Source organism: Podarcis tiliguerta, assembly GCF_965153285.1.
Source record: "Podarcis tiliguerta genome assembly, chromosome: 17".
Taxonomy (NCBI): Eukaryota; Metazoa; Chordata; class Lepidosauria; order Squamata; family Lacertidae; genus Podarcis; species Podarcis tiliguerta.
Genome location: NC_139550.1, coordinates 24197065 through 24212532, shown reverse-complemented (window position 1 = coordinate 24212532; position 15468 = coordinate 24197065). Strand labels below are relative to the sequence as shown.

General features: G+C 44.9%; 1 protein-coding gene across 1 annotated transcript in view; it reads left to right on the top strand.

Moving 5' to 3' along the window:
* DMRTA1 (DMRT like family A1) overlaps nt 1–15468 on the top strand; it is a 394296-nt gene that overhangs the window by 53496 nt on the left and 325332 nt on the right. The gene's annotated exons all lie outside the window — the stretch shown is intronic.

Here is a 15468-nt window from a genome sequence, read left to right as displayed (position 1 = left end):
TTCAGTTCAATTCTGTTCCAGGTTACAAATAAAGAGCTGCTTTGGAAGAATCACTGTGTCATCTGATATGTTCGCCCACAACTTAACAGCACCCGCCATTTTTCCTCACCGGAGGTCCCCATATGATGTGTCTTGTGCGCAACAGATCATATGGGGACTTCCAGAAAGGAAAAATGGCGGGTGCCACGACTGTGAGCAGCTCCTGAAGCTACTAGGTTGGCTCCGGGCTGCTGACTGCTGCTGCCGCTGCCACTACCGGGGATGTCTGGCGGTACAGATCTCCTGCCCCCTGCCCCCTTTGTTTTGACTGATCAGGGGAGGCTTGGGAGTTGCGGGTGGCCAGCCATTGCCCAGTTTTTTTAAAAACTCTGCGCATTTATGTTTCACAGGATGCGAAAGAAGGGTTTTGCACCTTTATACAATATGCATGTGTGCTTGGGCCCAGGGTCTTTTGCCTCACCATCCCCACTACTGACTCCTTGTTGCTACTCAGCTTCAAAAATAAAATAAAATCTGGTAACCATATCCCAGAGCTCGGTAGCAGCAGCACTGGCAGGGGAAATAGGGGCATTTCAGCATCAAATCAGAAGCCGAGGCGGCTTTCACAATTCCAGGACTGTCCCTGGAAAATTGGGCCACTTGGAGGGTCTGCAGTTGCAGGACTGTCCTTTGCCTTCACTTTACATTTCCCTATAGTTTCATGGGCACTTGTGTCATCATAACCATTTCACTGGCCTCGGTCCAGTATACCTGAAAGACCATCTCCACCCCCATCATTTAGCCCGGACACTGAGGTCCTCCTCCCAGGGCCTTTTGGCAGTTCCCTCACTGCGAGAAGTGAGGTTACAGGGAACCAGGCAGAGGGCCTTCTCGGTAGTGGTGCACACCCTGTGGAATGCCCTCCCATCAGATGCAGGGTCCATTCCAGGGTGCCGTTTGCACCCCAAAAAGTCTGCAACTAGAGTTCCGCTTCTGCACGCGTGCGTGGCGTGATAGTGTACTTCTGCACATGCGTGAAGCACGCAGAACGCTTCTGCACGCACACTTGGTGAAACCTGGAAGTATACACTTCCGGGTTTGCTGCATTTGCAAGCCAAAAAGACACAACATGAACCTAACACAACACAAAGTATGACTGTAAACAACTATCTGACGTTTAGAAGGCATCTGAAGGCAGCCCTGCTTAGGGAAGTTTTTAATGTTTGATGTTTTATCACTTTTTTGTTATTGTTATTAATATTCTGTTGGGAGCTGCCCAGAGTGGCTGGGGAAACTCAGTCAGATGGGCGGGATATAAATAAATATATTATTATTATTATTATTATTATTATTATTATTATTATTACACTGTTCCCCTTTATTTATACATCTGCCAGCTGTGCTCAGCTGAAGCACCTGTTGTCACTTTATCTTGCGATCATTGCTCACCCCCTGGTGCTTTGAACACCAAAATCTCAGAGTAATGAAAGATACTTCAACCTTTGCAAACGCCGGCCTTGTGTTGTTATTTTTTTGCATCCTGAGGTTGAACACGAGATGGGAATGCAAACTCAGAAATTTATGCCGCTAATTACTTAACCACAAATGCAAATCAAGTAATTAGTTGCAACTGTGATTCATGTTTATCTGCAGGAATGGGAGACTGGGCTTTGGAAAAAAACGTTTCCTTAATTCTTCATCTTAGGTTTTCTGAGAGGTGCATGATATAGAGCTCTGGCACACGGAGGATCAAACCCCAGGTGATGGTGGAAGACTCAAATACTTTATTTTCAAAAGATGTGCCAAATTCTGTGGAAAATATATGGTGGGAGGTCTGATTTTAACAGCAAAAGGGAAGCCAGAAGGTTTTGTGGTTAGAATGTCAGACAAGGACCTGGGAGACCAGGCTACCAATCCCTGCTTGGTCAAAAAACTCAATGGGCAACCTTGTGCCAGTCACTTTCTCTCAGCCTGACCTCTCTCACAGAGTTGTTGGGAGGGTAAAATGGGGAGGGGAAGAGCCAAATATTCCCCCCACCCAAGCTCCATGAAGGAAAGGTGAGGTAAGAACCGTGAAGAGAAAGCCGGCAATTTCTCACAGCTGTGATATAATCAGATACATTTTTTTAAGCAATAATATTTAGTAAGTGGACAGGTGCCCATGTTTCTGAGGAGAACCCCCCAGAAACAGTATCAGGCTGGCACTCCACAAGACACTGCCCGTTTACCAAAACTGAGAGTGCCCTGGCATTTACGGATTAATAGCTTCCTAACTTTGGGATATGGGACGCGGGTGGTGCTGAGGGTAAAAGTGTCAGCGCCTAGGGCTTGCCGATCGAAAGGTCGGCGGTTCGAATCCCCGCGGCGGGGTGCGCTCCCATTGTTCGGTCCCAGCGCCTGCCAACCTAGCAGTTCGAAAGCACTCCCGGGTGCAAGTAGATAAATAGGGACTGCTTATTAGCGGGAAGGTAAACGGCGTTTCCGTGTGTGGCTCTGGCTCGCCAGAGCAGCGATGTCACGCTGGCCACGTGACCCGGAAGTGTCTCCGGACAGCGCTGGCCCCCGGCCTCTTGAGTGAGATGGGCGCACAACCCTAGAGTCTGTCAAGACTGGCCCGTACGGGCAGGGGTACCTTTACCTTTTAACTTTGGGATTTGTCAGATGAGGTACTGACAGGAGATTGTTATAGTCTGAGTACACTGGCAAGGGAATGGGGGTGGGTGGGTGGAGCACACCACCCCCGGCACCATCAGAGAGAGGGTTACCATCGCGGTAGGCCCCCGACGTGCGCCACGCACCCCCAACTGTGCCAGGTGCCAGGCCCCACTCTCTTGGGGGCCCCAAAAAAATTAAAGGAAAGAACAACAACTGGATGTACATTTCCAAAATATAAGATAAAATACAAATAAAATAAAACCTACATACAGCAACAGTGTTTTGTATTGTGTAGGCTCCTATGCTGTAAGTCATGGGCCCCGTCTGCTAGCCTGCTCCCTAAAATATCATTGGTTTGCTCATTTCTATGTATAGGGTGCCTACATTCTGCATGGACAAATGGCTTTAGATACCTATTTGGTCCATAAATTACCATATAGCATATATTCAACACCAAAAACAGTGTGCCAGTAAATTACCATATAGCATATATTCAACACCAAATTTGTAGTTGACAAAGGACAGCTAGACATATAGAGGGCCCCATTACCTTCAGTAGCTTAGGGCCTCACCAAACCTAAATCCGGCCCTGCCCACACCTGACACTGTTCAGGGCTCAGCCTCTTCACTCTCAGCCTCAATTCTGTTTCCCTCTCTTTCCCCAAACAGTTTGGCTCCCCTGGCCACAGCAAAGCTCTGCCGGGGGGGGGGGGGGGGCAGAGCAAACAAGATGCTTCAATCGGTTGCTGAGCTCTAGAAAACTGCTGCACCTCTCCAGGTTAGCAGGAAAAAGGAAGTCTGGGGAGAGCATTCACGATGTAAAGCGAGAAAGCATGAGCACGCAGTTCTCTGTTTCTCCCCCAACTTCTATCCCACGCCTTAGTGGGAAAGCTACTGCAGACTAATCAGTCAGAAATGCTGATCTAGTGAACTCCACAGACTTCAAAAGAGCTGCGCTGATTTTAGGGCTTGCATGCATTAGGGAAGAAGGAGCTCGTCAGAGCAATTCGGCTTTAAACTTCATTATCTTGTCAATGTTATGGCAAAGGGCATGTTGCGGACTTCAGTATAACGAAGCTCTCTTTTTTGAAAAAAAAAAGGGGGGGAAGGAAACTCAGAGGGCCTTCCTTGGCCTAGATATCGCTTTATAAGATCCTTGTGTGGCTATTGAAGCCAAACATTCCATTAGATTAGCTGATATGATTCAGTACAATTGACCTTGTCCGGCGTTCAGCCCAGTCCTGGCGAATTGCTGGCGTGCAGGTGGTCAATGACAAAGAGATGGTATCATTGTATTAAGTGTAATTATTAACGGAGCTAATTTGTTTTTTTCCTGAAAATAATTAATTAAAGCTAATTTAATCCCAATTAGTTTGAACTAGAAATTAATCAGCCCCACCCTGCCCTATCCCAGCAAATTCGATTCTTTTAAAGCAGTCTTGTTGTTAACGCAGAAGTGTGTTGCCTCCCTTATAGGAGAGCCCAACCTAAGTGGCATATTGCCAGACAAATCTTCTTTAAACCAAATGTGCCCCATTGTACCTAAAGCAGTGGGCAGAGGGATGGATGCAGGGCTGGTTCAGGTGGAAAAATTTGTTTGGTTTGCATTTTAATGAGAATGTATCAAATTCGACTGTTTTGTTTTTGTCCATGGAGTTTTCTTGGCACAACAACAACAACAACAACAACAACTTATTATTTGTACCCCGCCCATCTGGCTGGGTTTCCCCAGCCACTCTGGGCAGCTTCCAACTGAATATTAAAAACAATACAGCATCAGACATTAAAAACTTCCCTAAACAGGGCCACCTTCAGTTGTCTTTTAAAAGTAAAATAGTTGTTCATTGCCTTGACATCTGCTGGGAGGGCATTCCACAAGGCGGGTGCCACTACTGAGAAGGCCCTCTGCCTGGTTCCCTGTAACCTCACTTCTCGCAGTGAGGGAACCACCAGAAGGCCCTCGGTGCTGGACCTCAGTGTCCGGGCTGGATGATGGGGGGTGGAGACGCTCCTTCAAGTATACATAGATATTGGAGTGGCTTTCCAGTTCCTGCTCCAGGTGGATCACGTTCTCCACTATGACCTTTCCATCTTGGGTGGCCCTGCACAGCATAGCTCATAGCTTCTCTGAGATATTCCAGCCCCTTTGCCACAACAAGGCAGTGATCCATGAAGGAGCACAAGGAGAAGGGGACGACAGAGGACGAGATGGTTGGACAGTGTTCTCGAAGCTACTAACATGAGTTTGACCAAACTGTGGGAGGCAGTGGAAGACAGGAGTGCCTGGCGTGACCCCATGGGGTCACAAAGAGTCGGACACAACTTAACGACTAAACAACAATCAAATGTGCACCTTCAGAAGTAATATGCAATCCAAAACTTGGCCCTTGCTTCAAAATTTGTAGTTCTCCCAGTTTTGTGGTGCAGTTCTTCAACCCAAGAGTGGATACAAAAAATGTGTTTATTAGTGAAAAGGGCACAACAGCTTTTATTAGGTAAAATGTGTTATATAAGGGGGAAATGGCTCGTGTCAATGAATACAGTGGTACCTCGGGTTGCATACGCTTCAGGTTACATACGCTTCAGGTTACAGACTCTGCTAACCCAGAAATAGTGCTTCAGGTTAAGAACTTTGCTTCAGGATGAGAACAGAAATCGTTCTCTGGCGCCGCGGCAGCAGCAGGAGGCCCCATTAGCTAAAGTGGTGCTTCAGGTTAAGTACAGTTTCAGGTTAAGTACGGACCTCCGGAACAAATTAAGTACTTAACCCGAGGTACCACTGTATACACAATGCCTTCTGCAGAGCATCACTCAAGGGCATTGTGAGAAATTTAATCAGTAGCTGAACTCAGTTGCTCAGTGCTATTTGGAGGGCAGCTAATGATCACCAGGAAAGCCTGTCATGTCTACCAATGGAAAGGACCAATCAAGGAGCACTTTGCCCTGGGCCAGCTTAACCATGGATACAACAAAAATGGTATGTGGACAAGGATGGCTGCTTTCTCCAAAGGTAAATACATGGCCTCTGTGGGAGACAAGCAATATCCAGGAAACAATTTGGAAGAAAGGGTTACCTTCCACGAAGTATGTCGTGTACTCAAAGCACAGACTGAACTGCATCTGTAAATCACATTTTCCTAGCATTTTGTGTGTGGCTTGCCTCTGTTTGGGCAGGAGTTAAATTCAAGTCACGTTTGCAAGTGTTCATCCATAAGGCCCTTCCATCCCATTTCTGCATTAATCTTAAAATAACAACAACAACTGCAGTAACAAAGTATATACATATATGTATATACTTTGAGAGCCAGTATGGTGTAGTGGTTAAGAGCGGTAGTCTCCTAATCTGGGGAACCGGGTTCGCGTCTCCGCTCCTCCACATGCAGCTGCTGGGTGACCTTGGGCCAGTCACACTTCTTTGAAGTCTCTCAGCCCCACACACCTCACAGAGTGTTTGTTGTGGGGGAGGAAGGGATAGGAGAATGTTAGCCGCTTTGAGACTCCTTAAAGGGAGTGAAAGGCGGGATATCAAATCCAAACTCTTCTTCTTCTTCTAAGTGTGTGTTTGTGTGTGCATGTTTAATGTGGCCTTTATTGCAAATACGTTCCCCTTTATTTGAACTGAGAACTGCATCTGAGCATTCAGGAAGGACCAAAAACAGTGATTACTAAATTCTAATTTGCACATTGGGCATAGTTCAGAAGACAAAAGTTGGGAAGAACTGGGTGGTGAACAGCTAGGAGAAGAAGAACCGGGAGAGAGTTAACATACTCCGTTTTGCTAGAAAGAGCCAAGCCGATCAGTCCAAGGTCACAGAGATTAGATAAGGTAGCTGCACAGAAAGCACAGGGGTTGTGAGATCAGGTTGCAAGACGAGGAAGTGATTCGGGGGGAAGTAGGTGGAAACCTTAATTGGTAGCACCTTTACTCTGAGAATGGACTCTTTATTGTGATTATTAAAATCTCTTTAAATGGCAAGAGACAATTTTTGCTTTGTTCTGCTTATCCATGGACAAAGGGAGGGAGCACCCCCTGAAGTATGTGGGGAAGGGCCTGAGCCCCCGCCAATCTTGAGGGGCTGGGTCGCACTGGGCCTCCATGAGGTGGTGGTGGCTCTGTTGGGCCTCCCTGCAGTGGCAGAGTGCCCCGCCGGCCTTGCAGCCTCCCAATGCACATGACGGCACACATGTGTTGGACATGTGACATCACATGCACACAATGAGTCACTCCCCCACCCAATGTCGATCGGAACTCAGCACCTCTCTCTCCACATCCCTTTTCAATCTCAAAACTGAATCTCTCGCTCCCCACTCTTGCTTTACACAGTCCTGGGTTCGATCCAACGTCAGCACAGCTTCCCACCCCACCCTCCACCTCATTAATGAGCCCAGTCTGACTGAACACCATCAAAGGTGATGATAAGTTTATGATAGTTGAAAGCAGGCGCTCGACAGCTAGAATTGTTGCCTGCGAATGTGGCTTGATCTACTACATTTTGATTTGTTAGATGTGCAGCATCGGTCTTATGAGAGTTGTTCGGGGAGTAAATAACATCTGCTGTACGACAGGCTGGCAGAACCTATTTGTAGTATAATTAAACAGCAATCATTTTGTTGGAGAGTAAACAAGAAGATAAACAGTCCATGAATTAACAACTGCAGCATCAGGGTGTTGAAGGGGCTTGTTTTTTTGTTTTTGTTTCCTAGCTTCACTGTGACGGGTCCTTAAATATACTTGCAACAACCTCTTTCTGCAAAGGACTCTGTCCGGTGCTGAATCAGAAGAAATAGGTTTAGGTGCAGCAGGAATTAATGGTGCCACTTTCTCCTTGGACGTATCCTTGTTCCCTATAAATCCCTCCCTTTCGTACCACACGTCTTCCTTCCTTCCTTCCTTCCTTCCTTCCTTCCTTCCTTCCTTCCTTCCTTCCGTAAGATTTAATCCATTTTCTCATACTAAGCCCTCCTTGATCACCACAAGCTTTCGTAAGGCTAATGGTGTAATTCTATGTTCAGGGAAACGTCCAATTCTGATTAACAGAGTTTGCTCCCTAGTCACTGCATTTAGAATCTTACTTTCAAAATGTGCTGTGCACGAGGGCCTCTTTTATTGCTGTTCTGAAACGTTTATTATTATTTCCATTTGTTATCTGTCCTTCACCAGAGATCCCAATGTGGGTTACAATGAAAAGCATAACCTCCAAATGTCCCTATTTTCCATGGGCAGTTCTGAATTTATAGACGCCATCTCGGTTTCTGATTTGGTCCCAGAATGTCCCGCTTCTCCTTAGGATGTCCGTATTTACACCAGAGAAATGTTGGAGGGTATGGTAAAGGTAAAGGTCCAGTCGTGGCCAACTCTGGGTGCTCATCTCGCTTTACTGGCCGAGGGAGCCAGCATACAGCTTCTGGGTCATGTGGCCAGCATGACCAAGCCGCTTCTGGTGAACCAGAGCAGTGCATGGAAATGCCGTTTACCTTTCCGCTGGAGTGGTACCTATTTATCTACTTGCACTCTGACGTGCTTTTGAACTGCTAGGTTGGCAGGAGCAGGGACCGAGCAACAGGAGCTCACCTCGTCGCGGGGATTCGAACCGCCGACCTTCTGATTCGTAAGTCCTAGGCTCTGTGGTTTAACCCACAGCGCCACCCGCGTCCCTTCTTCTTATTGAATAGAACATCCCTATTTTCATCAGAGAAATGTTGGAGGGTATGCACTTGACCGTGAGGCTTCACAGCTTGGTATTTATAAGTTATAAAATGGTATTATGGGGACAGATTTATTGTCATAAGTTGTGGCAGAGGCTGACTTCCTTGTTTGCAATTCTCTTGCCTTCATGCGTGACTGAATTAAGTGGAAGCATTATTACGAGGAATGTTTTCCTTACTTAAAACGTCCTACTCCCATAGTGAAAGTGTAAGATACAGTTCTATTTGTAAACAACTGAAGCGTAATATCTGCAATACATCATGTAAAGGTATAATCACTGTCAAAATGACAAGGCAACATCAGAGGAACTGACTGCAGTAATTGACAGAAATGGTGATCAGGCTCCCAAACTGTTTTCTGATTGCATATTCATGATCTTTCCCTATAATACACTACAGTTACTGTGTGAGTTATTCTAAGTGGCTGTTTTAACATCACTAGACTGACACTTTGTACTCTGAGATTTGCAAGTCTAATCTCAAATACAGTTCACTCTCAAGATGTCAAACTCCTGAAATGTGGACTTCGCTGTGAGACACATCAAAGAACTTCGATCACAAGGCAGCCTTCGGAGCAGCTGCTGGGTTTCCTGTTTCAGGGGTCCTCGATGCTGCTTAAAGCCACAAATGTTTTCGACGTTTCTCCCCAAAAGTCCGTTTGCCGCTCTGCCTTGCCCAGCCTATGCCTCAGTTCTCCTGAGCAATCACAGACACTCAATTTGCAAGTCATAGATAAGGTATGGCTGGAACAACTCCTTCTAAACTCTAAAGTGGATTTTGAAATGAATGTCACTTTTAGGGGGAAGAAAAAATCTCACTTCCTGACCCTGCTGGAGGCCCCTGAGTGTTTTTGAACCAGTTGCACAACCTGCCACAAGGTGGGCACATTCTGAAACTTCCAACCCTCCAAGTGTCCCTATTTTCCAGGGACAGATCCTGGAATGTCCCACTTTCCTTGGGACATTCCCATTTTCACTGGAGAAATGTTGGAGGGTATGGAGTTATGCGACCCCCGAGCCAAGGAGATAAGTAACTGTACAACCTTCAGAAGACATCTGAAAGCTGCCCTGTGTAGGGAAGTTTTTAATGTTTAATGTTTCATTATGTTTTTATAAATGTTGGAAGCCACCTGGAGTGGCTGGGGCAACCCAGTCAGATGGGTGGGGTAATAATAATAATAATAATGGAACAGGACATCCCTATTTTCTTCAGAGAAATGTTGGAGGGTATGAAATTCCTTCTACCTTATCAGCACCAGATGTTAAATTTTCTTTGATGGGCCCTCAACTTGTAGATAGCAGAACTGCCAGCTGCCTGGCTATAGGAAGAATGGCATAGCTGAATCCAGTTTTGCATTTCACAATTAAAGGAAAGAAACAGTTTGCAAAATCAAACTGAACTTGAAATTCAGTCTCTCTTGCCTTCTTTTTATTAAAAGCTTATGTTGGCAAGACTGTACCTACCAGAGGTGTGCATCGGCCACAAGATTCAAATGGAAGCAGCTCAATATACTTCTGGGCCTCTCTGTGTCTTTGACTCACTGTTCTGGATTGACTTAGACCTGCTAAAAATTAAGCTCTGTTTCCTCTCTCCCCCCCCCTTCACTATAATGGGGAATCTGAAAATGGCTATACATTTTTTCCAGCTCACAGAAATGGATGAAATTTGCAGGCATAGGTGTCCCCCATGAAAGTCGTTTTGTGCAGGGAACAAAGGGAAGGGAAGGAAAGGAAGTATTTCTGTTTTCTGTCAGAATTGAATACAATTTGCAGGCATGGTAATTCCACCTGAGGGAATGAAGCTTGACAATTTCTGAAGGATCCCTGCAGTGGTTCTCCTTAAAGGACAGACTTTATCCTAGTGTGATGGGTATCTTAGGGATGGACGGTATTGGTCGGAAAATAACATCGATCCACAGAAAAGACTAGGTTGCAGGAAATTTCAGCGCCAGCAAAGCTCGTGTTACTCCAAGGGTCACTGACAGGAGGGATTTCAAAAAATTAAATTTCAAAAAATTAACTTTGAAAACAGATGTTATTTAATGCAATACAACACAACAAAATTTAAATGGCAAAAGAGCCTTGCTTAGCAAAAGCTGGAAATTGTTCCAAAGAAAAATATATGTATGTAAACAAGCTCTAGTTATGAATATTTCAAAAGCTGTATTCCATATGGTTGGTTGGGAATGTTGCTTTATTATACTTTTCATTTCCCAAAGTGAGGAGGCAGAATTGATAAAAGTGATAGGGAGGCTCAGGGGCCGGAGCTCACAGGAGCTCAGTTCCGGCACCTCTCAGGTGGGCTCCATTGCCATTCTAAGAGATCAAGGGTGATCTCTTAGAATCTCTTAGGATCTCTTAGTTCATGGATCTCTTAGGATCTCTTAGTTCATGGTGAGCTCCAGCACTTCTTTTTCTTTAAAAATTGCACTGGGTAGGCCTAGCCAGAAAAAGTATTGGTGAAAATGTGTGGTGAACCAAGCAGTGGGATGGGGTGGTAGCTCAGTGTTTGGGTATCTACTTTGCAGTCATGCTGGGCTGAAATCCTTGCACAGCTTTCCTGAAAATATAGCCCAGGGCGCAGTGTTAGGATATTTCCGTTCCACCTTAAAATGGAGCAGGATGTTTATGTCACAGCCTGCGTATTTCCTGTTTCACAGGATGTTTCTGTTGTGTCTTTGCTTTCCTTTCTCTCTCTGTGCCTGAACACTGAAGCAGGCAGTCATGTTTTTCTTTGTTCTGACCAACGCTGAATAAACTTGTAAATAATACTCTCCTGCGTGCACCTTTCGCTGTGAATTATCTGCTGATAGAGCGTGCATCGGCTCTGGAATGTGGCAAGCTATTTCTGGAGCTTGTGTCGCTAATTGCTGATACTGCGTGTCTACGGGAGATCGATGGACGTCCGGAGACGACATGGAGTCATGATGGACTTTGTCTCCCTGGCAGTATCCCAACACGCAGTGCTTTGGGGGTTTCTTGAGTGGGAAAGATTTTCCTTCAATAACTTTGTGGGGCTGGAGACTGCTGCTTCACTTAACCATATGGGATGGGTGAAGGTTTTCCATCTCACCCTCTCTAGTTTACTTTAAAAACAACGGTGCCACAAGAGTGATGTGATGTAACATTACATATTCTTCTTTGGCAATCCCTCGTAGCCGAGTAAGAATGTCTTCCATAAACACGGTTTTAACAATGAGTCTATAAGTGACTGTGGAGACCAATTCTGGAATCACACGTCCTTCCACAGTGGGGACATTGGTTTCTGGGTGGGGGTTGATCACGGTGTGGATTTGCCAAGCGTGCCTTTCTCTTGAATTTTAATGTATTTATATTTTGATGTTAGCTGCCCTGAGGCCGGTTATGACTGGGGAGGGCGGGATATAAAGAAAATTTATTATTATTATTATTATCATCATGTTTCTCCCTTGTGTCTTAAGTTCAAGTGTCTTCAAAGCCCATGACACCTTTGGTAAAGGCTGTTCTCCAATTGGAGTGCTCGCAGGCAAGTGTTTTCCAATTGTTGGTGTTTATACTACATTTTTAAATATTTGCCTTGAGAAAGTCTTTAAACCATTTTTGTTGACCACCAGCATGATGCTTTCCATTTTTAAGTTTGGAATAGAGTAGTTGCTTTGGAAGACGATAATCAGGCATCCGCACAACATGACCAGTCCAACGAAGTTGATGTTGAAGAATCATTGCTTCAACACTGGTGATCTTTGCTTCTTCCAGTACACTGACATTAGTTCGCCTGTCTTCCCAAGTGATGTGTAAATTTTTTTGGAGACATTGTTGATGGAATCTTTCAAGGAGTTGGAGATGGTGTTTATAAGTGGTCCATGTTTTATAAGCACACAGTAAAGTTGATAGTAGAATAGCTTTGTTAACAAGCATTTTGGATTCACTGCAAATGTCCTGGTCCTCAAACACTCTGCACTTCAATCGAGAGACAGCTGCACTCGCAGAGCTCAGGCAGTGCTGGATTTTGACATCAATGCCAGCCTTTGTGGAAAGAGAGTTGCCTAGGTAGGAGAAGTGATCAACATTTTCCAACGTTACACCATTGAGTCCAATACATGTGGGTGGTGGGAAGTGGCACAGAGTGCAATACTGTGAGCTTTAACAGCCCCCAAACCCACAGAGATTTTGGTGAAAATCAGAATAAATTATATCCCCCTCCTATGACTTCAGAAGGACTTCATTTCACCTCAGGCAACCATGTAACTGGCTGAGAACAAACTGGCCAAAATGTTTGATCTCACTTGACTTTGCATGCACATTGTTCCATGTTCAATCCCTGGAAACCACAGGGTTTTGTTTTGTTTTAGTTTTAGAAGAGGGGGAATCAGTTAGCACCATCTTTCCCGATCTGGTGTCCCCCAGATGTTGTAGGACTGCAATTCTGAGAGCATTGGTCGTTCTCATTTGGGTTGATGGGAGCTGAGGCTGAAAACACCCAGCATTCACCACAAGGGCCAACATTGATGCCGAAATCCAGCATCGCCTGAGCTCTGCAAGTGCAGCTTTCTTCCAATTGAAGTGCAGAATGTTTGAGGACCAGGACATTTGCAGCGAAACCAAAATGCTTGTTTACTACCAACCTTGCTGTATGCTTGTGAAACATGGACCACTTATAAACGCCATCTCCAACTCCTCGAAAGATCCCATCAACGGTGTCTCCAAAATGTTTTACACATCATGGTTGGCAAATCCACACTGTGACCAACTCCCACCCGGAAACCAATGTCCCCACTGTGAAAGGACGTGTGGTTCCAGAATTGGCATCCACAGTCACTTACGGGCCCACTGTGAAAACCGTGTTTATGGAAGACAATCTTACTCAGCTATGAGTGATAGCCAAAGAAGAAGAAGAGGTCCACATTACAGTTTCATTTGGCCTACATAATTATACTACTCTGTGAGGCTGCTGGTATTGTGAGATGAGGTTCACCCGGGTGATTTGTCTTCCTTCTTTTTACTGAGCTTGGAAAAAAAGACGTTACTTGAATCTAACGGAAGTTTATGGTAAGCTCAGTGCTGACTTTTACCAGTTCACAAAGCTTATGCCAAGCTATCATCCATACTAGAATTTGTCTCGCACAGTTGTCACCAGAACAAGGAAAAGACGAGTGTGATTTGTCAAATGCCACTTTGATGAAAAAGTATTCCACCTCTGTTATGCCTCCACTCAAGGGAGCTCTGTTATTTTTAGCTGTCTATACATTCTTCTCACCATCTGTCTTGTACTTTCTATGTGTCCGAGATGTGCCATTTCTTTCTCGAGCTCCTAAAGGATCGATACAAAGTTCAAAGCAGTCAGTAGTTAATTTTTACTTCTTTAACTGAGCAATGCAGGGACTTTCTTTTTAAAGAAAATTGCCTAACTGACTCTGTGAGCTGCTGCTTCAAAGATGATGTCAGGTCAATATATGAGGATGTTCCTGGTTGTCTGTGTGGGGCTGTAGATGCCAGACTGCCAGGACAGGAGCTCACCTCCACCCTACAAGTTGCTAGGGAGGGCAAATGCTGGGAGAATGGGGAGCCAGAGTTGTCTCCTGATTTCATTTGACAAGATTATAGATGGGATTGATTATTGAGACCCATTGCAATCTGGCCTCAAGCTCTAGAGCGTTGGAAGGTAGCCCCAAAGGCTGCAACAGGGAGGGGGAATTGGCAAAGATTGCCTCCCTACTTATCCCAGCAGGAACATCCTCTAGATCTTGAGCAGTTCCATGAACAGAAGGATCTGTAAGCCCCTATGTATATCTATACAGACATACTGGAGTCATTTCATTGGATATAACAGATCCTATAGGGTTGCCATGTGTCCTCTTTTCCCAGGACATGACCTCTTTTCCAGGAGTAAAATTTCTGCCTGGGTGGATTTTTTTAATTTGCCAAAATGTCTCTGGCTATACTTTCTGGATGAGACATAGACATAACTGTTGTTTGAAGACATGATTTCCTCTTCTCTTCACCTGCCCTCCTCAGCCATATATCACAGCTTCTATAGCAGTGATGGTCAAACTTGGCCCTTCAGATGTTTTGGGACTACAATTCCCATCATCCCTGACCACTGGTCCTGTTAGCTAGGGATGATGGGAGTTGTAGTCCCCAAACAGCTGGAGGGCCAAGTTTGGCCATCACTGTTCTATAGCCTACATATAGCAGAGGTATTTAAAATGAGAGTCATCATAGCGTCCTCTTTTTTTGCTCTTCAAAATATGGCAACCCTGCATTGTCTATGAAGCCTAATGTCACAATCAACTCTTTAATGTGCCACTGGGCTCTTTGTCTTTTGCAACACGTGAAAGGTCATTGTATAGTCTCATCTACTTTACATTAGTGGAGGTTGTAAACATCTAGCAGTCTCCACGTGGTGGCAGTGGGGAGTCATGCAGCTTTCAAAGCAAAAAAATGAAGCCTCTGAAGCCTTTACAAGCATAACATCCTCCGTAAAGGAAAGATAGATGCTTGATAAGCTGACAAGCAGGAAGAGCTCCTACAGTTATGCACAAAACTCTGCACTTAATCTACAATCGCTCCACCTCACTGGAGCAGCTTCTATTGGCTGTTTTCAAAATAATGTGCTCTGGCAGTCCAAAAGAGAAATCCAAAACTCATCTGCAATTATGAAGGACTTGTAACTTCCTTTTGTTCTTATCAGCTCGTTGAAGAGCCATTAGCTTTTTCAATCTGCGGTGTTTTGTTTTGATTTTAAAGTTGATATTATAGGAATTTGAATGGACATCGGCAATATTTTTGCAGATGTCAGAATAATGAAAAGATGGAATACAAAGCGTTCCCCCAAACTTCGGATTAGGAGGTTGCCATTCTGGATCTTACAGTGATTGATAGAAAACTTCTGACAAGTAGATGGGAGTTTGTAATGAGCAGCTTCAGATATGTAATGATGGATCACTCTGACTGATACCAGAATTGCTGCGAAAATTAACAGAACTATATTTCCAGCATTAATTTACATTCCCCCCATCACATTATTTTGCTTTGGGGTTTTTAGAAAGAAAGAAAGAAAGAAAGAAAGATAAAGCATTCTCTGCCAGTGTGGTGTAGTGGTTAAGAGCAGTGGACTCGTAATCTGGTGAACTGGGTTCGCTTCCCTGCT